We start from the raw sequence: 21,775 nt of genomic DNA on the forward strand, positions 1-21,775 counted from the left end.
TTTAAGCAGCAATTTCATCGTTGTACTTGGTTGCCTGCTGCAGTGTCCATTTCTACTACCTAGCAACCAGCATTCATTACTATACTCCAATAAAATCTCTAGGGAGTCTGTTAATGCATCTCTGTGAATGCAACAGCAATGGTGTGTCTGGTTTATTGGGCATGCAAGAGAAGAAAAATGCCATAATAAAAATGGAGGAATAAATAATATTTCTAAGGCATTCAGGATCCTTGAGAATTAATTTTTAATTCTCATGTTTATTTTTTGTTAGAAAGACTATTGTCACTTTTATTATTGGCCATGAAACATGTATTACTCTATATTTTCAAGTCTAGAGCATGACCTGCATGTCAGAGATCTTGTACAGCAATGTATTTATCCAGATGTACATATCTGATATTTAGAGACACAGTCATTATTTTGATAACACCATACATAGAACATTATAATTATATACACATTTATGGTAAAAGAATTAATATGCTGTCTGGTGCTGCTGTTATTGACTACAGTGTTGTACAGAATTTATCAAGGATTTTTGACTGCTGAGAAAGGGACAGTGGAATTTAGCCATACCAAGGACTGTACTGGAAACAGACTTCTGCTGCTGAACGTTCCCTGATGTGACCCAGGTCGCACTTGGAAGAGATCTCCACGTCTTCATGAGGCATTTAAAGCTTATGAAAGAACTGTGACTGGAACTCATCTGGTGCTCCCCACATGAGTGGTCTGCTCGTAAACTGGCCAACGTCCATGAAACAACTGTAAATATCAACACGTGTGCATGGGTCAACAGCTTTTGGCAATCTCACATCAAGAGAAGTCAAATTCACGATCAATATCTCTGAAGCTTCAAGTAAGGCCCATACATCTTTGAATTATTCCTCATGGGCCCACAGTAGGTGTGCTGTGAATTATATAAGGCAGTGATACTGATGTAGTGCAGATCTGTCTTAATTTCCCTTATTTCTACTTTGTTGGTTGAGTCTATCAATATTGACTGTATCATTTTATTATGAACCACTTATGTTATCAGCTTGTCAATTATGTTGTAAAATTTTAAGTGACTATTTAGCAAAACTGACCTATTTTTAGTCACATGTTTGTTTAGTTTTGGAAATTGTTATGGTTTAAATGAAACTCACCAACAGTATGCATAGTTTAAATCTTCTGTCATTATTACCTCAATTATAAATATTACAAAAAATAAAATTCTGGCAATGAGAGTATTTTTTTATTAAATGATCAAGGAGCAATGTCAGTATATAGTAGAAGATTAATCAAATTATATCCTAAAATGTATATTTTGCTTAAAAGAGATATTCTTCAATCAATTACTTTTTTGTGAATTTTGTGGCAAATGAAGCTTGTATGTGTCTTTAAAACTGTTGTAGTTGAAACTGTATGAGAATTTTTCATCTTGCTTAATCAATATTTACATAATCTATTAGTTCCCCTGGGATTCTGAATATAACATATAACATAATTACTAACCCCTGTATTGTGGACCTTCTGTGAACATTTCAAGGTGCATGCACAACCTTGGTGATAACCCATGAAAATGTAACTAACTAAAATGATGAATAAAAGGCAAATGAACTGGGGATAAACTTGAATTCTATCTGATTAAATTATTCATATCTTTTTCTTGGCTCTTTGTGTTGCAGTTTTCTCTTCACCAATTGTATGTTTTATGGTATTACACCAGAAACTAGTTCATAATAAAGGATTTGGGCTGAAAGGATTTTAAAACACAAGTGTCTCTCACTTTCATTCAGGTCTTTGTCATATAACCAGCATTTTCCTCTTCCTTTGCTTCCTCTTGCTTTGCCTGCCTATATTTCTCTTTTAATTCTGGGATTGAAAAATTATTATTGTGGTATGTGATATTTATAACGTATTTAAGATTAATAATGAATTTTTGCTTATGCTTTCTAGTTTAACTATCACAGCAGTTATAGAGGCAAATAATTTTGTTTTCATTTTTACTGGTGATAAAGTTAAGGATTGGTGAGGCAGAACTGTTTGTTTACATTTTTGCCACAGATAATTTTCCCTGCTATAGTTTGTTTGGTTGAAACATTTAATGAGCCTTTTGTTGTAAATGTTCTATCAAAAAGATCACTCTGTCTCACCTTTGGAAAACAGAAATCTCTTTCAGCAGCATTCCATTTATATTGTCGGGATACATGTAAATTTACCCTGTAAAATTCTATTAGACTATCCAAGCATAGGAGAAGGGTGAGATAAAAGACAGAAAAAATGTTGATGAATTTAACACTTTTGTATAATTCATCAGCAAAATCTTTTCTGTGTCTAAAAATATTCAGTGTTGATTATTAAGAGACTATTAAGAAACTGAGCTCAGAAAAGGGAATCTGTCCAAATATAATTAATGTTAAAATATTTTTAACAATGTAGAAAGGATGCTGGATTTACTGTAAAAATATGTAAGAAAGGGAAAGAGTGCATTTTAATAGATAATAATTGCCATCAAATTTTGATTGAAAAATTAGGATTATATAGTCATGAATGAAAGTGAAGACATTCATTTTTTCTTTGAAATGAATCACAAGACAGACTAATAGAATAGCAACAGTGAAGCTATCTTAGAAAGACAATGAATATGTTAACAGGCTATATTACAAAGTAAGGACTTCAGAGAATTTATGACATGCTTGAAGACATTTAGAGCTAAGAGTCTATTAAAATATTAAAATCCCTAGCAGTTTAAGATGATTAAAATGTGTGATTAAAATTTTTTCTTACTGAAAAAAGTTTTCTTTTTTCCTTCCAATTTCCACTGCTAAAATTTAATTGTTTCAGTGCTTAAACATTATTAAACCACAGATACATACTTTTCTCTAACATGGGTCCAGTATCATTAATAATTATCTCAATGTTTATATATTTTTGTTTATTAGAGATAATATTTTTCATTATTGTCTAAAATTAGATACTTTAATTGAATTAGCATTGCATGATTTATTTTGTTATCACACTATCAAGTAAAAATGACTGATGACAGTATATGCAATTTGAGTGCTAAGATCTTAAAATAATATGGCCACCTCCATTGTGAATCCTAGGTAACTGGACATTCATTTTTTTTAATAGAGTTTTTTTTTAAAATCACTTTAAACTTCACAACAAAGATGGGCAGAAGAAATAGAGTTTCCATATACCCTTGCCCCAAGATATGGACAACTTCCCCTACTATGGACATCTCACACTATAGTGGTACATCTGTTGCAATAGACGAATGTATGAACCTACAATTACACATCATTGTCACTCAAAGTCCACAGTTTACATTAAGGTACACAATAGGTGGCATGCATTCTGTGGGTATTAGGAAATGTATAATTACCTGTATCCACCATTATAGTATCCTATAGAATAGTTTCACTACCCTAAAAATTCTCTGTGCTCATCCCTTCCATTCCTCTCTTCCCTTAATCCCTGGAGAAGTCTTTCTACTGTCTACATAGTTTTTTATTTTCCACAGTGCCATGTGGTTGAACTCATAAAGTATGTAGTTTTTTTGAATTGGCTTATTTTACTTAATAATATGCACTTAAGGTTTTTCCATGTGTTTTCATGACTTGATAGCTCATTTCTTTTGAGCGCTGAATATATTTCACTCTCTGGATGTACCACAATTTATCCATTCACCTACTGAAAGACATTGTATTTGCCAGAGATTTTCAGAGAAATGGAATCAATAGAATTAAGACACACATGCGCGCACACACACATACACACACACGTACACACACACGTACACACACATACACATAAACTAAAGAGATTTATTATAAAGAGTTGGTTCATATGACTAAGGCGGCTAAGAAGTACCACAATCCACTATCTGTAAGCTGGAGACCAAGGAAAACCAATTATTTGTTTTCAGTGTGAATTTGAAGGTCTGAGAATCTGGAGAACTGATGGTGTAAATTCTAGCCCAAGTTAGAACACCTGAGAACTGGAGAGTTTCTGGTGTTAATTCCATTCAAATCCAATGGCCTGAAAGACAGTAGTGCTGATGGTGTAAGTCTCAGTTCAAGGCAGGAGAAGACTGATATCCCAGGTCAAACAGTCAGAGAGAGAATTAATTCTCCCTTCTTCCTTTTTAAAATTTTTGTTCCCTTCAGGCACTCAACATATTGTATTTTGCCCACTCACAGTGGGCAAGCCAATCTGCTTTACTCAGTCTACTGATTCAAATGTTAATTTCTTCCAGAAGCTGTCTCAGAGACACACCCCAAAATAGTGTTTAATAAGATGTCTGACCCAGTCAAACTGAAACATAAAAATAAACCATCACAAATCCACCTCTTGTCAACTTGGCAACCATATGCATCTTCTTAAACCACAATTAATCTCCAAATAAAGACAATAACAAAGTCATAATTCTGCCTTATACAATGCAACTATTTTTTTAAAATGTAAAAGTGTATCAAACCCTTCCCCAGAAGAGGAGGTAAAGTCTTTGAGTAATGATTACTCTTCTATTTAGTAACCCATAATTTAAACTCTGTAATATTAAATTAATAATTCTTAACTACTACAATATAAAGTCAATACATATCAAATTGAATGATAAACAAGAGAGAGATGAAAAAGATTTTTATATACATACACTCAACATAATGCATAACAAAATATGGAGGAAATACTCATGACAATAACACTCCTGTAACTGGTCAAACAGCCATTGCAGGTATTTGTAACTACCTTCTTTCATTACTATTCTGTATTCTCTTTGCCTTCAGCAAGCACCTTGACTGGTTGTGGTTCTTTATTTGGTGGCATGATCTAAACTTTCTGGACTGGATTATTGTAGTCTCTCATTGACCTTCATCACAGGACATGGAAATATTAAGATATGCCCTAAAAGATCATCTATGCTCAAGATATATTCTTCCTTGCCAACATTGTGGAGTAATAGTCTAATTTCCCCTTGATAGTCAGGATCAATCAGCCCAGTTAGCATGTTAACTCTCTTGTCTTTTGATTTAGAGGCATATGTCCAAAATGACTGGTCAGCAGTCTTAATTTTCACTTCAGTGGAATCATAGTTTTGATTACTACTGAACGTATTTCTTTCTTTACCAGTAAAATGTCAAGACCAGGAAGGAAGAAGGTCATGGGGAACAGGAAGCAAAATGTTGCTAGTGGGTCACTAGGAATAAAAATAAGTGGTGCCACTCTCATTTCTATCCCTTGATTTCTGGACCTATGAATCTTGTATATGGGAGAAACAGCACCATAGGCTGCACACTGATTCAGAGCCTATATTGTACTCTGGGAGCCTCATTTGACTTTGCAAGGTATTGCCACCTAGCTGGTGCTGTAGCTGAGTATCCAAAAGGACATTTACCATTTCTTCACAAACCAGCTGCTTCAGTATGATAGGGAACACAGTAACACAAGTACATTCTATAAGCATGGCCCACTGCCATACTTGTGTTGCTGTGAGGCAAGTCTCTTAATCAGAAGCAACACTGTGTGGAAAACCATGCAGAGTAGTCATTCTGTAATTTCAGGGATGGTGTTTGAGTAGAAACATGGAGTGCATGGAAGGAAAATCCATATTCAGGGTAAGTCTGTATTCCAGTAAGAACTAAATACTGCGCCTTCCACGATAGAAACAGTCCAGTGTAATCAACCTGCCCCCAGGCAGCTGAATGATCATCTTAGGGAATGGTGCTTTGCTGGGGACCAGTGTTGATCTTTGTTGCTGGAAAAATTGGGCACTTACTAGTGGCTGTGCCTAGGTTGACACAGGTGAGTAGAAGTCCATGTTGTTGAGCCCATGTATAACCTACACATCTGCTACTATGGCCACATTGCACATAAGCCCATTGGACAATGACTGGAGTGGCCACGGAAAGAGGTTGACTAATATCTATAAAATGAGTCAACTTATTCATTTCATTATTAAAATCCTCTTCTGCTGAAGTTGGCCTTTGGTAGTTATTCTCATGAGACACATATACCTTCTTTTTTAGCCCATGCAGAAAAGTCTATTTATACGTTTTCTCAAATCTTCGTGTCATCAACTCTCCAGTCATGTTTCTTCCCACTCCCTGACCATCCAAACCATTGACCACAGACCATGTATCAGTATATAATTGCATATCTGACCATTCCGTCTTCTAAGTAAGGAGGAAAATCAGATTTACTTCTTAAATTTCTGCCCGCTGGGAAGATTTTCTTCACCACTGCTCTTCGGGTGTGTGCTACAAAGAAGCTGTGGTGTTGTAGCTGTCTACTTTTGGATGATGTTGGCATATCATTCAGAACCATCTGTAAACCAGGCCAGAGTCTTCTCTTCCCTTTTCAAATGATAGTGGGGGGGGGTCCTCATGAGAACATAGGTACAAGTCATTGGGAGAGAGAAGGCAGTGTAGGAGAAGTAGAAATCATGGGCATTTGGGCTACTTCTTAATTTAACTTATTTGTGCATTCAGACTCCATTACTCATATACCACTTCTATTTCATGATTAAGTACTGCTGTGCATTACCACCCAGTTTTGATAGGCAGCTCAGGTCACACAACAACTTGGACGTCCATAGTTAAGTGTTCAGTCAATACTAAGGCCCAGTAGAAGGCCAAGAGCTGTTTCCAAGAAGGAGAGTAGTTATCTGCAGAAAATGGAAAAGCTTTACTCCAAATTACTGGGGTCTGTGCTGTGATTTAACTATAGGATCCTGGCAAAGGCTCCAAACAGCATCCCTATCTGCCCTGGACACTTCAAGCCTCACTGAATCTTCTGAATCATGTGGCCCAATGACAGAGCAGATTGCACACTAGCCTGGACCTGCTGTAAAGCCTTCTCTTTCTGGATCCTGCACAAAAACAGTAATTTTCAGGTCACTCAGTGTGCAGGGGGGACACATCCAAATGAATTATATGTTGCTTTCAAAATCCAAAGTGCCACAGCCTGCATGGCTACCTAGAGGGTCCTGAGAGAGAGTGGTGAGAGATTAAGAAAGACACAGACACAAAGACATAAAGAAAAGCTGGAGCCAGTGGGACACTTTCCTATGATGGAGGAGAAGTGATCCCGAATAGCTCAGCATGTTTATTTTATAATTAAGTCCAAAGAAAGTTGGAAGGGATCAAGTTCTGTGAGGGAGCTATAACAGAATTTTGTTTCGCGTTTATCTTGTTGTGGCTAAGGTTTTATTTATGCTATGTGCACCTGGATGTGTGGGCATCTGAGACACCATTTCGTGTAGCAGGCTGTGTCCTCTCTGCCTTTGGCTAGGATGCAAAGCCTCCAAGCGATACCTTGCCTAAGAGCTTGGAGCCATTAAGTGAGACCTTGCCTTCGCTTGGGGCCTTTACTCAAGGCATGCTATGTTGACAGTGCTCTTCTGCTCCCCACATCACATTTGCTCCTGACACCAAAGAGGTTCACGAGGCATTGTGCCTCTCTTTTGATTATAGGGAAGGCCAGATGCAACAAGTTATCCATAACCTTGGAGGGGATATCTTGATATGCCTTATCCCATTGGACCTCCAGAAATTTAAGTTAGGTAGAAGGATCTGAATTTTTTTAGGATTTATTTCCTACCCTCTGACATAGAATTTTTTTCTAATAAGTCTAGAGTAGTTACTTTTTACTCACTAGGTCCAATCAGCATGATATCATTGACGTAACTGACAAGTACAGTGTCTCATGGAAAGGAAAGATGATCAAGATTCCTGCAATGTAAATTGTGATATTAGGCTGGACAGTATGATATACCTTTGAGTTATGATCGTGAAGGTGTATTGCTGACTTTTCCAGTTAAAAGCAAATTGCTTTTGACCTAATTGACAGAGATGAAAGAAAATATATTATCTAGATCCATATAATGTACCAGAGGACTTGTTAATTTGTTTGAGCAAATAAATGATACCTGATATGACAACTGCAACTGGAGTTATTACCTGGTTAAACTTACAAGGGGGGACGCCAAAAGACCTAGAATTTATTTATAAAAATTGTGTATTTATTCTTACATATTTGAACTTCAGTCACCTTCAGAGTATTCTCCATGTGATGCAATACATGCTTTTTCCACTGCTCCAGTTTTTTAATTCATCAATTTTGATGCCTTTTGGTGCTTCTGCTGTTTTTTGTTTCATCTCTTCCACACTGGCAAAACATTTCCCTTTGAGGGCCTTTTCCATCCAGGGAAACAAACAAACAAAAAAGTTGCTTGTGGTAAGATCAGGTGAATAGGGAGTATGGGGCATGGAGGTTGTGCCATTTGTGGTGAAAAACTGCTGCACACTCAGTGCAGTATGGCAGATATGTTGTCACGGTGGAAGAACCAGTAATCAACTGGCCACAACTTGGAATGTTTCTTCTGCAAATTGTGATGCAATCTTCTCAAAACTTCGAGATAAAAACTTTCGTTGGCCATTTTATCTGCCCTCCAAAAGATAATTCCATTTTTGGGAGTGGAAGGGATCCCTCCTCATACAATAATTCACTGTCACTCTCTAAGATCCATATTTCTGTACAGGTCAAACAAGTGAGTTATATGGAGACATAGTAGGAATCACTGCCCCTGATCCCACCACTTTCAAGTACTTGATACTGGCACTAATTATTGAAATTCCTCCAGGAATACAGTATTACTTTTGGCTAGTAGTTCTAATGACTTCCACTTGACTTTTTCCACCATAATAGCTTCACAGGTCAGAGAACAAATGTAGGGTTTTGCTAGTGGTTGAACATATCTATTCCAATTATGCATTTTAGATCTGGGTAAATTACCAAAGGATGTGGTCAGGGACCCTTTGGAATTAGTGTCAGATGAGAGCCAGTGTCTAGTATTCTGCAAAATATTTGGTTATTTTCTTTTTCCCTAGTATACAATTACGTTGGTAAAAGGTCCTGTATCTTTTTAGAGAAAGCTGGGAGAAAGAGCAAGATCCTGATAGTGTGCCAGGATCCTGCCTCAAGGGAACCTAGCCTCTCCTTCATTCAAACAATTCTGGGTCTATAAACAAGATCAAGTTTGGGAATTGGTTGAGGAGCTTAATGATTTAATGTCTTAATGATTCAGCTTAATGTCTCAGTGACTCAGCTTAGACTTTTGTTTGTTTGACCTAAAACTTCTACTTATACAGATCAAGTAACAATTTAGTAGGCTTCCTATCTATTTCACTTCTAGGAATACCATGATCAACTAGCCAGTGCAATAGGTCTGAGGGAGTCAGACTGTTCTGTTTGCTGCTTTGCCTCTGCTGTTCATTACTGTAATGACACTCACATTGCCTTTGGTGGTTGAGTGCCATCATTTGACCCCTTCTGCCCTAGGATCAATTACTCTATTGAATTTAGTTTTCTGGGTTCAGTGGCTAAAGTTTCCACTGCAAGGACTTGTCTAGAGAAAAGAGTAATCACAGGACTCTTCAAGAACTCCAGAACTGCGCTTAAAAATCTAGTTCTCATCCTAGTGGTGAAAGGTATGTCTTTTGGACCTTCCCCAATATATGTGAGTAGGTATTCAGTGACAAAATCCACTCTAACATTCCAATCTTCCTAAACCTTTGAATGATTTTGTCTATATTCAACCAAGACAGGTCTGGTACTTCTAATTTACTCACCGTAGGTTATTTTTTAGTTCATGTTTCAGCCATCCAACCAGTCCTTGTTAACTCTCTAAGCAAACAACATTAAAGACAGAATCGCTGCCAAGTGATCCTACATCAGTAAATTTGTACTGAGCCAACTTTATGTTCCTTCCCACATTATTCTACATTTTAAGTATTTATTCCCATACATGTTCCCTGAATTTTTGCTTTTATAAAAATAGAAAACTCAAGTAATTCTTTTGGAGCATAGTGCTCCTCCTCATGGGTCCTACTTTGTACCTTACTTTTAAGGTACTGCGAGACTTTTTTTTCTAGAAAAAGAAGGATGGTAGGGGCCAGAACTAAGGAAAATCTGCAATGTCATACATGGAAACTACCTCAGAGAAGGTCATTTCAGGTTTTTAAGGCAATACAGAGTTAATTCCTTAGACAAGGGTGGGAAAGCTGACACTGATGGGGATTGGGAAATCACTTTTTCTGGGAGTAGGGGCACCTTTTCTACTGGCAAACAAGACTCATCAGAATTTAGGGGTTAGATGTTTCCAGTTTCATCAGGGTCTTCACACATCCCCGTCTTACAGGATCCCGTTTTTTTTGCAATCAATGCCCTCATTTTAACAGTATATGCTCAGTGCAATTTGTAGTTCAACTTTCATTGTAATTCAGCCAATTACAGAATGAGAAACTGCATTTATTTTTCAGCAACCTCAACCTTATGGATACAGGAAATATGGATCTCCTATAATGCACACATAGATACCTTCACTTCATTTATGTGGCACTTGGAATGGAAGTTTAAATTTCTGATTTTATTATTCTCTTTAACCACTAAAAAAAAAAGTGTTTGAAACTACCAAATACACATTCATCCAGCTCTTTGCTTCTTATAAATTCTTGACTAGGAGTGTCCTATACAGATAATTTGTGTATCCCCATTACTAGTTCATGCTATAGATTATCAATTCTTTCTATACTACTGAAAATAGACTCTTGGCATCTTGAAATATAATCAGATTAGAAAGCCAATTCCAGAATTTCCAGAACAAATACAGAAAACTCATTTTTAAAATTAATTTCCTGTAAACCTACCCTCCGTATAAAAGTCTGTATTAATTAGGGTTTTCCAGATAAACAGAACCAAGAAGAAATTGTATATAATCATATATGTGTGTGATTATAGATTATATATGATATATAAACATTTAAATACATATATATGAGATATTAATCATAAGGAAGTTGTTCATTGTTCACAAGGTTATGGCGACTAAGAAGTCCCATGATCTGCTGTTTGCTGGCTAGAGACCCAGGACAACCAATATTATAGTTCTAGTCTGAGTCTGAGTCTGAAGTTCTGAGAGCCAAGAATGCTGATAGAATAAGTACCAGTTCAAGGCGGAAGACCTATGTTCTAGCTCAAATAGGCAGAGAGAATAAATTCTCCCTTTCTTTGCCTTTTTATTTCTGTGACGGCCCACCCATAAGGGATTGCATGATACTCATCTACCTTGGAAAGGGCAATTTGCTTTACATAGCCTACTGATTCAAATGCTAATCTCTTTTGGAAATATTCTCAGGGTACAGCCAGAAATATTGTTTAACCAGATATCTGGACATGCAGTGGCCCAGGTAAATTGACACATAAAATTAACCATTGCAGATATCTTGCTGCTGTAAACATCTGTGTGAAGATTTTTGTGTGGACTTAAGTTTTCAGTTCATCTAGGTAAATATCAAGGGACACAATTTCTGATTTGTATGATAAAAGATAAAAGTAGATTTAATTTACACTGATTTTAAATTTAGTTCTCTTTAATAGTTAGCAAAACTTTAGTTCTCCTAATTTTGGGTATGATGTTTGGGTCATGTACACCACATATGGGTTATTTGTAAATCTGTCACTTCAACTGAAGGTATAACTATATTGATTTATTTCCACCACCAAACTTTCTTTTAATAAAATTAGCTTTTTTACAGAAGTTAGTAAAAGTTCTGATAAAAGTCCGTAAAATGAAAAACATCTATTTTTTTCCTACTTCACAAATTTTTTTTTTTTTTTTTTTTTTGAGTTGGAGTCTCACTCTGTTGCCCAGACTGGAGTGCAGTGGCTGCTCCCGGCCACCACAGCCTCGACCTGCTGGGCTCCGGCGATCCTTCCGTCTCAGCCTTCCCAGTAGCTGGAACTACAGGTGCATGCTACCACACCTGGCTAATTTTTTTGATTTATTGTAGAGATGAGGTCTCACCAAGTTACCCAGGCAGGTCTGGAACCCGCAGGCTCAGGCAATTCACTCACCTCAGCCTCCCAAAGGCGTGGGATTACAGGCTGAGCCACCGAGCCCGGCTCACAAATGTTTTTATTTTGTCCATTTGCCTTCTTCTCTTTTGCAATCTTATTTGGTTAACATATATACAAGTGTGTGTGTGTGTGTGTGTGTGTGTGTTTGTGTGTGTGTGTGTATTTAACTTGTCATATCTTGCTATGATTTGTCCCTCATCTACCAACATAGCTTCAGTTTATTCTTTGCTTATGGACTGTGTTCTGTGTGCATCCTCACAGACACATAGCTGAGTAGCTGAATGATAAATCTCTCCTGTTGAAAAATTCCATCTAATGATTGATCTCTAATCCTGAGTATGTTAAAAAAAAATTGTTAGTGCCTTTAAAAAGTACAGATGCCTTTACACAATCCTAAAACTTTTAAAATTAAGGACCTCTGGGGATAAAGTCTAGACATGAATATTATTTGAAAAATAAATCTTATTCATGTGTATTAACTAATAAACAAAACAAAAACAAACAAAAAAATCTTCTGAAAGTGTTTCTTTTATTTGCCATGACCTATGACAAAAGATAAATATTTGACATTACATATAATAGGATAATATTCTTTCCTGAATAATTTTTTTTTTTTGAGTTGAAGTCTCACCCTGTTGCCCAGGTGGGAGTGCAGTGGCACGCTCAGGGCCCCCACAGCCTCGACCTGCTGAGCTCAGGTTATCCTGCCTCAGCCTTCCAAGTAGCTGGAATCATAGGCATGTGCTACCATGCCTGGTCAATTTTTTGATTTATTGTAGAGACGAGGTCTCACCAAGTTGCCCAGACTGATCTTGAACCCCCGGGGCTCAGGCAATCCTCTGACCCCAGCCTCCCAAAGTGCCAGATTTATAGGTGTGAGACACCATGACTGACTCTGAGTAATTTTGATATAGATGCCTTGTCTTATATATTAAAATATAAAAAGGTGTATAATAGCTCATTAAGCTGACAGTTCATACTTTTTAATCACCCTAAACCATTAATAATTTCTATTTTTTCCCTACCTTCTATTATAAGTAAAGAAGAATTGACCATTTTCTGTATTTTCATTTTATTTTATTTTTTTGGCGGAAGAATTTTTTCTAAAAGTTATTCCAAGAATATAACTATAGGCTTAAGGAATAAAAAAAAAGATCAGAGTTTAAAAACTAGTTATATCAATATTACATTTCAAAAGAAATTATCAGGAAAATTTCTTAACTGCATTATAATTTGAAAATACATTTATGTGAATAAAATATCATTTTAATGTAATGTATTTTGGCAGTAATCATTTATTAATGGTGTTGATTAAGGTCAAAATATATAAACTGAGTGGAAATATTACACATTTTAAAAATATTGTGCCCTTTATTATCATAAAGTTTAGTTAGTCATTTACTAACAAGATAAATGTTTTCACTGGGATACTTTTTAAAAAAATTATCAAATGTTATTTAAAATTTGAGGCAACAGTATTTGTTTAATAATGTCCATACATTGCAAATTCATAAATCTTATATCTTTATTTTCTAGTGTCTTCCTTATAATAAAAAATGAGATAAGGATATTCCATGTAAACCAAAATCAAGTAACCTATATTTTGGGAAAAAAATTATTTTGAATTTTTGTTAAATTTGTCAAACACTTCCAAAATTTTTTCTGTATTGCCAGGAAGATCTATCATCACACTAAAATGACAGAAATACTTTGGCATTAGTAAAAATTTTGCTTATATCTTAGAGGTGAAAAGTGATATGAAACAACTAAAAATACTGGCATATTAAAATAATTCTAAATGTGGTAGTTCCTGAAACCTTTCTCTACTCAATTATCTCAGTGTTTTATTTTTTTTGAGATAGTTTAGCAATGATCTACAATGTTACTTAAGTCAATTTGTTCAAAATGGTCAAGAAAGCTATCTTACTAAAAGGCATGCTTAATTTGTTGATATTAAAAAAAGACAAAGCTGATAACTTGTAACTGTATTGCCAAGGATTAAGTATGAAAAGTATGAAGTCAATACCTCAGGACTGACTCATTCTCTCTCTCTCTCTTTCTGTCTCTCCCCCTCTTTGTGAGTGTGTGTGTGTGTGTGTGTGTGTGTGTGTGTGTGTGTATGTGTGTATGTGTGTGTGTGTGTACACATGTAAGTACATATACATTTCTTTGAAAACTTACATTTTTACCATGGTTTCTCTGGAAACAAAGGGCACTAGTTCTAGTGCCCTGTGTTTTCTCTTGTTGCAGTAGCTACTCTTTATCCCACTGAGTTGTGGCAGGGAGCTAAAATATTATTGGGATTCTGGATAAATGACTGGTAGAGGACTCCAAAATCTAAGATAATAATAATTAAAACACACACAGACACACACACACACACACACACACACACACACACCTCTGAATATACAGAGACAAAGAAAAGGCACAAGATTAAGAAGAAAATACTGAGAAATGCCTAAAGCAAGGTCATTTAGTTGAAATAAACAATAAAAAATAACAAGATGAACGCAAAGAAATAATTCTACAATTCTACTTTATATACTATGTTAGAATAAACTCAACATGAAAGGACTATAACTCTTGAAAAGCTTGCAATGCAAAACAGGGAAGCAAAAGAAGAGATCATCAATTTTCATATTCCCTACTATGAACTACTTCTTAAATACCTTTTCTCTATTTTCCTCTGGTTTTGACAAAGAAACATTTCTTTACCTTCGCATTACTTAAAAAATTTTTTTTATTAAAGATGTGGAGTACAATTTTAGGTAAACAAATGGTCAATGTACAGGTAAAGTTTGGGCTTCATCTTTGCATTACTATTAAGGTCAAAGCTTTCAAAATCATCTAATGACTGTCAACATATAAAATGTTATTGGATGTACTTTTGTTTTTATTTTTGTAAAATGTATTTGCACAAGTTTTTTGTCTCATTTGTTATAAGAGCGCCACATAATGACAGACTATTACTGGAACATATTGCCTTTTTAATGTAAAACTCCTTAATGTCACAAATTAGATTTCATTAAATTAACCAATTAGGAAGTCAATAGGCTGAGATAGCTTCAGTACCTTATGTTTCTTCATAAATAAACCAAAACTAATCTCAGAGTGAATGGTCCTAGCCTAGGAAAGTGAAATTAGTCTTAACCAATTAGAGACTGGCAACTACCCTCTAACCAGGTACTCTTCGCCTTTTTATTTGTCTTGCTTCCATGAACACCTTATAGAAGGTTTCCCCTCTTGCACCCTTGGTGGAGTCCTGAATTACCTGTAGTTTGGCACCATTCAACTCATGAATTCCTGTTTGTTGAAATAATGTCTTTAAAATATTAATGTGCTTAGGTTTATTTTTTGTCAATTCCTAGGACAATTGTGATTATAAAATTTATTTTCCCAAATTAAATTTCTTAAACTGATAACTTATTTTTTAGAATTAATAATCTTGTGTATAACAACATTTACATTGATTGTCAAGTTATTAAGGTTGAAGATTTTTTGCCTTTGATAGCCTCTTTCTCTGGTAACAAATTATGTCTAGGTATTGACATGTAGTTTGTCAAATATGTGAGAAAAAGACATGCCAAACCAATATGCTTAGAAAGCATTCTAGGACATATGCTGTCCACTGGATATCCACAGGCAGAAATTTCTACAGTTTCACACCAACCAACAAAATAATTCTTCATCTAACTTAACCAAGTTATCTAAAAACAACAAAAAACAAAACCAAAAAGCATTGAACTACCAGCTGCTAGTAACAAGCAGGATGGCTTTTATGTTCTGTTCTGCTTGAGTAAACTTTAGACAGCTTTCTTTTTTACTATAAGCCCCTGATATCCCTTTTCTTAAAGCATTTATTTTTGAACATTTGCAGTTGTGAATTCTTGCCCTGCCCCTGTGGGATATGAGTCTTTTCCCAACCTCTCAACAGTTTTATAACTCAGAAATCTCTCTCTCAAGGACCTGGGAGCCATGCCTTTAGAAACAATTATTAAGAAAGACAGGGCTCCTGTCTTCCAGTTTCTGTGAGAGGATAGGAGACACACTCTATAAGCGCCCATCATCCAACACAAGTGGCCTAATCACACAAACCAACCTCTGGCCTGAAGTCCTCCAGTTCTTTTCTACTAGCTCATCCCAGCACTTAAAACTTCTCCGTCTTTTCTTTCAAGGGAGGTGAGTTCAATTTATCTCCTCTATTGCAATATCTTGACTCCTATTGTAACATTCTTGAATAAAGTCTTTCTTATCTGCTTAAATGATTTAATACAATTTTCTTTGACAGTTTATGGATAGATATTATAAGTTGTGACAAATCACAACTGACCAACATTAAGGACTTCAGGGATCAGGTACACATGGAGAGAAATCCCAGCCAATCTATAAACTACTGTAATCTTGAAATAAATCTTTAGAAGTTTTTAATAATATCATAAGTATTGTCTGAAAAACAGTCACTTGCTTTCCATTTTGATACAGTTCACTCCCCTTTTCCTCAGATGACTACATTGACAGGAAAGTATAAGTAAACTAAGTAGCTGCCATTCATCTTTTTTTCTCTTTACTGCCAAGGAACTTGCTAGAATGAATTAGTTAGGCCTGATCTTTTTCTGAACATTTTCCCTTAGAGTCTTCCAGCAGGCATTTATCACCCCATCTCTACTGCCTGGCACACTCTCAAAGACTCACAAAAAATTCTTCTTACATATTTGCTGAATTGCACTGTTAGCTGGACTGATTTTTCTGCAATTCATCACTCACCATGTTCTCCCTTTATGTTCAATCGTCAACCTTCGAGGAAAATGTCTTTAAGCCTGTCATTCAAGACATTTTATGATTTTGCTCCTTCTTATCTGTCTAGGGTTAATTATTAACTCTTCTTTTTGATTCCTTCTTTCAGTTTCTCCAGGCATCATGAAGTGTCTGGGAAACAGTAGACACAGTATTTTTTTTTAGGTGATAAAGCAGGATTTATTAAAAGGACAGAAAAGCTCCCACAGTGGGAAGGGACCCACAGGGGTTGCCCAGCGGACACAGTTTTAAATCACCATCTGTGGACTCGTTGCTGCCCTGCCTCCCCCATTGGACTAAACCTTCCCATGCACTAACCAGTGCAGTTAGTCTACTTCAATTTGCCATTAACTCTGTGGTTATTGTATGTTAAATCTCTTATATATTTCTTCAATCTTTTTCTCTTTTTTGCACTTTTTCCAGTATCTTACTTTGTTTTCTTAACATGCTCTTCCTGATTTTGATGTCATATACAGTCACTGTAGAGTATTTGGAACATTATAAAAACATCTAGATGATCATAATCTCACCTCTTGGAAGCAACTATTTTTAAATTTTCAGGCTATTTCCTTTCAGTCCATTATTTCTTCAATTTTTTTCAACAGCAATGCTAGAGTTTAGTTCCTAGAGCCAGAAGTTCACTTTACTTATCTCCTCTGGTGCCTACTCCCCACAACCGTCACAAGTATTAGGTCCTATTATGGCTAGATAAGCCTAACAACCTATGACTAAGAAAATGGGTTTTTATGTCTTAATTTTATTTTTGATAAAAAAATAAAAATTTTATTTTTGATAAAAAAAATTTTTTTGATGGTCCTATAGATAAGCCTACCAACCTATGACTAAGAAAATGGGTTTTTATGTCTTAATTTTATTTTTGAATTTTATTTTATTATATGAATGTGGAATGCAAGTGAGGATTAACTATCATACATAAGTAGAATGCATGCCGGTGAGTAAATATCTGTCTGGGATAGGGAAACACCTCTTATCAACAAGGGTGCCTGAACAAAACGTATTTGTATACCTAACCCTTAACTGTACTCCACAATATCATAATAAAAAATATTGATTATAAAAAAAAAAGAAATTTGGGTTTCGAACTGGTCCTCAGTTCCACTAGTAATGACCCAAGTACCTTTTGTGTTGTCATGTATACTCCATCTTCTTCTTCCCTCTCTTCCTTCCTTCCTTAGCAGTGTCCATTGACAACTGATCCCTCCCTTGTGCTAATGTGACTAAAGTTCAAGACCCACTTATGAGTGAGAATATGTGGTATCAAGATCTCTGTCTCTGTGATAGTTCACTTAGTGTGATGGTCGCCAACTCCATCCAAGTTGTTATGAAGTCCATGATTTTGTTCTTCTGTACAGCTGAGTAATACTCCATCATATATATGTTCCACATATTCTTTATCTAATCCAACTTTCTGTAGGTAACAGTATTGGTTTCATGTTTTTGCTATTGTGAATAGTGTGGTAAAAAACATGCATGTGAGAGTGTCTGTTTTTGTAGAACAATTTATGTTCCTCCAGGTATATTCACCAGGAGAAAGATTGCTGGATCATATGGAAGGTCAAATTTTAGCTCTTTTAAAAATTACCACACTGCTTTCCACAGAGGCTGAACTATCTTGCACTACCCCCAGTAGTGTAGAATTCTCTTTCCTCCACACTCATGCCAGCATTTGTTGTTTTTGACTTAGTGATAGCCACCCTTATTGGAGTTAAGTGGTATATCATTGTAGTTTTGATTGGTATTTCTCTGATGATTAGTGAGGCTGAGCATTTATTTGTGTCTATTGGCTGGTTGCTTGTTTGTCATCTTTTGAAAACTGTTTCCTCATGTCTTGTGACCACTTTTTTCATTTTTTTTCTTCTTCATTTGCTTAATTGGAGTTCCTTGTAGTCCCTGGATGTCAGGCCTTTGTCAAATGCATAATTAGCAAGTTTTCCCCCCATTCTGTGGGCTGTCTCTTTACTCTCTTGATTGTTTCTTTTGCTGTGCAAAAGCTTTTCAGCTTGATGAGGCCCCACTTGCTTATCTTAGCTTTTATGGCATTTGCTTTTGGGGACTTGGTCAAGAATTCTTTGCCTTCTCCAATGTGCATAAGAGTGCTTTTTATGTTTTCTTTTCGGACTCATAGTTTGAGGTATTATATTTGATCCATTTAAGTTGATTTTTGTATGTGGTGATAGGTAGGAGTCTAGTTTAATTCTGCTGCATGTGGTCAGTCAGTTTTCTCAACACCATTTGCAAAATAGGGTTTCCTTTTCCCAGTGATTGTTATTGGTAGGTTTGTTGAAGACAAATGGTTGACAGACTGTGTCTTAGCTTCCAGAATTTCTGTCCTGTTCCATTGGTCTACATGCCTATTTATGAACCAGTAGGAGACTGTTTAGGTTACCGTAGCCTTGTAATAAGGTTTAAAGTCTGAAAGTGTGACACTACCCACTTTGTTCTTTTTAGTGAGGATTGTTTTGACTATTTGTACTCTTTTCTGTTTTCATATAAAAATCTGTATTGTTTCCAGATGTGAAGAAAACCTATGTTAGCAATTTTATAGGTATTGCATTGAATCTGTAGATTGTCTTGGATGGGATGGATATCTAGACAACATTGGTTCTTCCAGTTCATGAGAATGCAATGTTTTTCCATTTGTTTGTGTTATCCTTGATTTCTTTGAGTAGCATTTTGTAGTTCTCATCGTAAAGATCTTTCTCTTCTCTGGTTAGGTGAATGTAAAGGATTGTGTGTGTGTGTGGCTATTATAAATGGAATTGTGCTTATATTTGCCTGCTTGCTGATGTATAGAAATGCAACTGTCTTTTGTACATTGATTTTGTAATCTAAGACTACATCAAAATCATTTATCAGTGTGAGGAGACTTTTGACAGACTCTTCAGGGTATTCAAGGTATAAAATCATATTGTCCACAAAGAAGGATGGCTGAACTTCCTTTTTCTGCATACCCTTGATTTCCTTCTCTTGCCTGATTGCCCTTGCTAGGACATTCAGCACAATATTGAATAGGAGGGGTGAGAGTGGGCATCCTTCTCTTGTTCCCGTTCTTAGTGGTTGTGCTTCCAGCTTGTGCTCATAGAGCAAAATGTTGACTGTGGGTTTATCGTACTTGGCTCTTACTGCTTTGAGGAATGTCCTTCTAAGCCTAGGTGGTCAAGGGTTTTTATCAAGAAGGGATACTGGATTTTGCTGAATTCTTTTTCTGTTTCTATATATCATGTGGTTCTTGTTTTTATATCTGTTAATGTGCTGAATTACATTTATGGTCTGCAAATGTTGAACCAGCCCTGCATTCCAGGATTAAGTCCACCTGCTCATGGTGGATGATCCTTAAGATGTGTTGTTGGATTCAATTTACTAGAATTGCACTCATGGTTTCTGACACAGTGTGGGTTTTATTTATTTATCTATTTTTTCTTATTCTCCTTGGGATCTGGTTGCCTACTGCTGTGCCCTGACCAGGACTCCTCCCATGTGAGACTGATGACTCTCGGTGAACAGACCCAAAGTATCTTAGGTACATTCATCCACGTACATTCACTGGGCATGCCTTCAGTTTCTGTGTGAGCCTAGTGCAAGGGTGGGGTGGGGGGGATAGGGGGCTGGGATTCCCATGTCTGCCTTAGTTTTCTCGTCTCTATGTGCTCAAAGAGATCTTTGCTAGGTGCAGGATACTTCACCTGTCCAAAAGTGTTCATCTATTAGTAATGTGGTTCCTATTCCCTGCCTTGCAGTAAGATTCACACCAGTCTGTTCCTCTATAATGGCTATCTTGAATCTTCTTCATGAGTTTTTTAGAATCAAAGCAAATTTTATTGAACTCTTATTCTCACCCTTTACTACTACCTATGTGACTTCTGGCAAATTGTTGAAATTCTATAACCATAAAATCTTGTAGCCAGGCTTGGTGGCTCAGCCCGTAATCCTGTACCTTGGGAGGCTGAGGTGAGTAGATTGCCTGAGCCCGTGGGTTCGAGACCCGCTTGGGCAACTTGGCGAGATCTCATCTCTACAATAAATCAAAAAATTAGCTAGGTGTGGTAGCGTGCGCCTGTAGTTAGTTCCAGCTACTTGGAAGGCTGAGGCAGAAGGATCGCCAGAGCCCAACAGGTTGAGGCTGCAGTGGCTGGGAGTGGCCACTGCACTCCAGTCTGGGCGATAGAATGAGACTCCAACACACACACACACACACACACAAATCTTGTAAACTAGTGAGAATGATAATATTTATATCGATATAATTATGCTTATATAACAATATATATACATAAATATACCTATAATAATATCATAATTTTGTCAAAAGTTCTGAATGGAATGATGTATGCAATGTGTTTAACACAGTACTATGTACAGAGTTTCTGCTCAGTAAATATGAACTGCTATTATAATTGCAGTTATCCTGTTACCATTGATGTTTTAAACCAAGAACTTTTATAGTTTAGCAGCTTGTAATTTTTTCTCTAGTATTGATTTTCTTTCTGGTAGATATTATTGAACAACATTTTAGCAAAAGTTTTTAAACCCATTTTCAACTCTCCTTAAATAGAATTAAATCTTCCTCTAAAATACATCCCAGCATTAACAGGAACATATTTTCAAATGATCTTCTTTTTGTTTACAGAATGTCTCCAGAGATTTAAATATTTACCTTTTATATCAATAAATAGAAATTAACAGAGTCTGTTCAGCAATATAAAGACTTGAGGTGATTGAAAATTCTTAGCACAATTTCTGAATTTTATGGTTCTAAAGCTTATTACTGAATAATTTTGAGATTATATTTTAGAAAATCTCTAGCATCATCTCTAAAACTTGTGTATTAATTTGAGAAAGATTCAATTATTAAACTGGTGAGGTACAAAAAGTGGGTTATTATACTTATGTGTTTATGGACTTATTTCTTAGAAAATAAATTGATGAAATTTTTGTTTTTTTAATTTTTAGGAAATGTAATTTTTAATCATTTAGTTCTACATATATTAAATATGAGATTCTCATTATATACCCAAGTGGAGCTTTCAGCTATGAGGTAAATACGTAAATCTGG

General features: G+C 35.9%; 1 long non-coding RNA gene across 1 annotated transcript; it reads right to left on the bottom strand.

Annotated features, from left to right (window-relative positions):
• Positions 1-237: 237 nt before the first annotated feature.
• On the bottom strand, positions 238-16,587 carry LOC110594688. Its single transcript, XR_002481397.1, has 2 exons — positions 16,369-16,587; positions 238-762 (listed from the first exon to the last, which is right to left on the bottom strand). It is a non-coding gene; the product is annotated as an uncharacterized LOC110594688 (long non-coding RNA).
• Positions 16,588-21,775: the final 5,188 nt, after the last annotated feature.

Source organism: Carlito syrichta, unplaced genomic scaffold (genome assembly GCF_000164805.1).
Source record: "Carlito syrichta isolate Samal-C Ts95f unplaced genomic scaffold, Tarsius_syrichta-2.0.1 Scaffold124537, whole genome shotgun sequence".
NCBI lineage: Eukaryota > Metazoa > Chordata > Mammalia > Primates > Tarsiidae > Carlito > Carlito syrichta.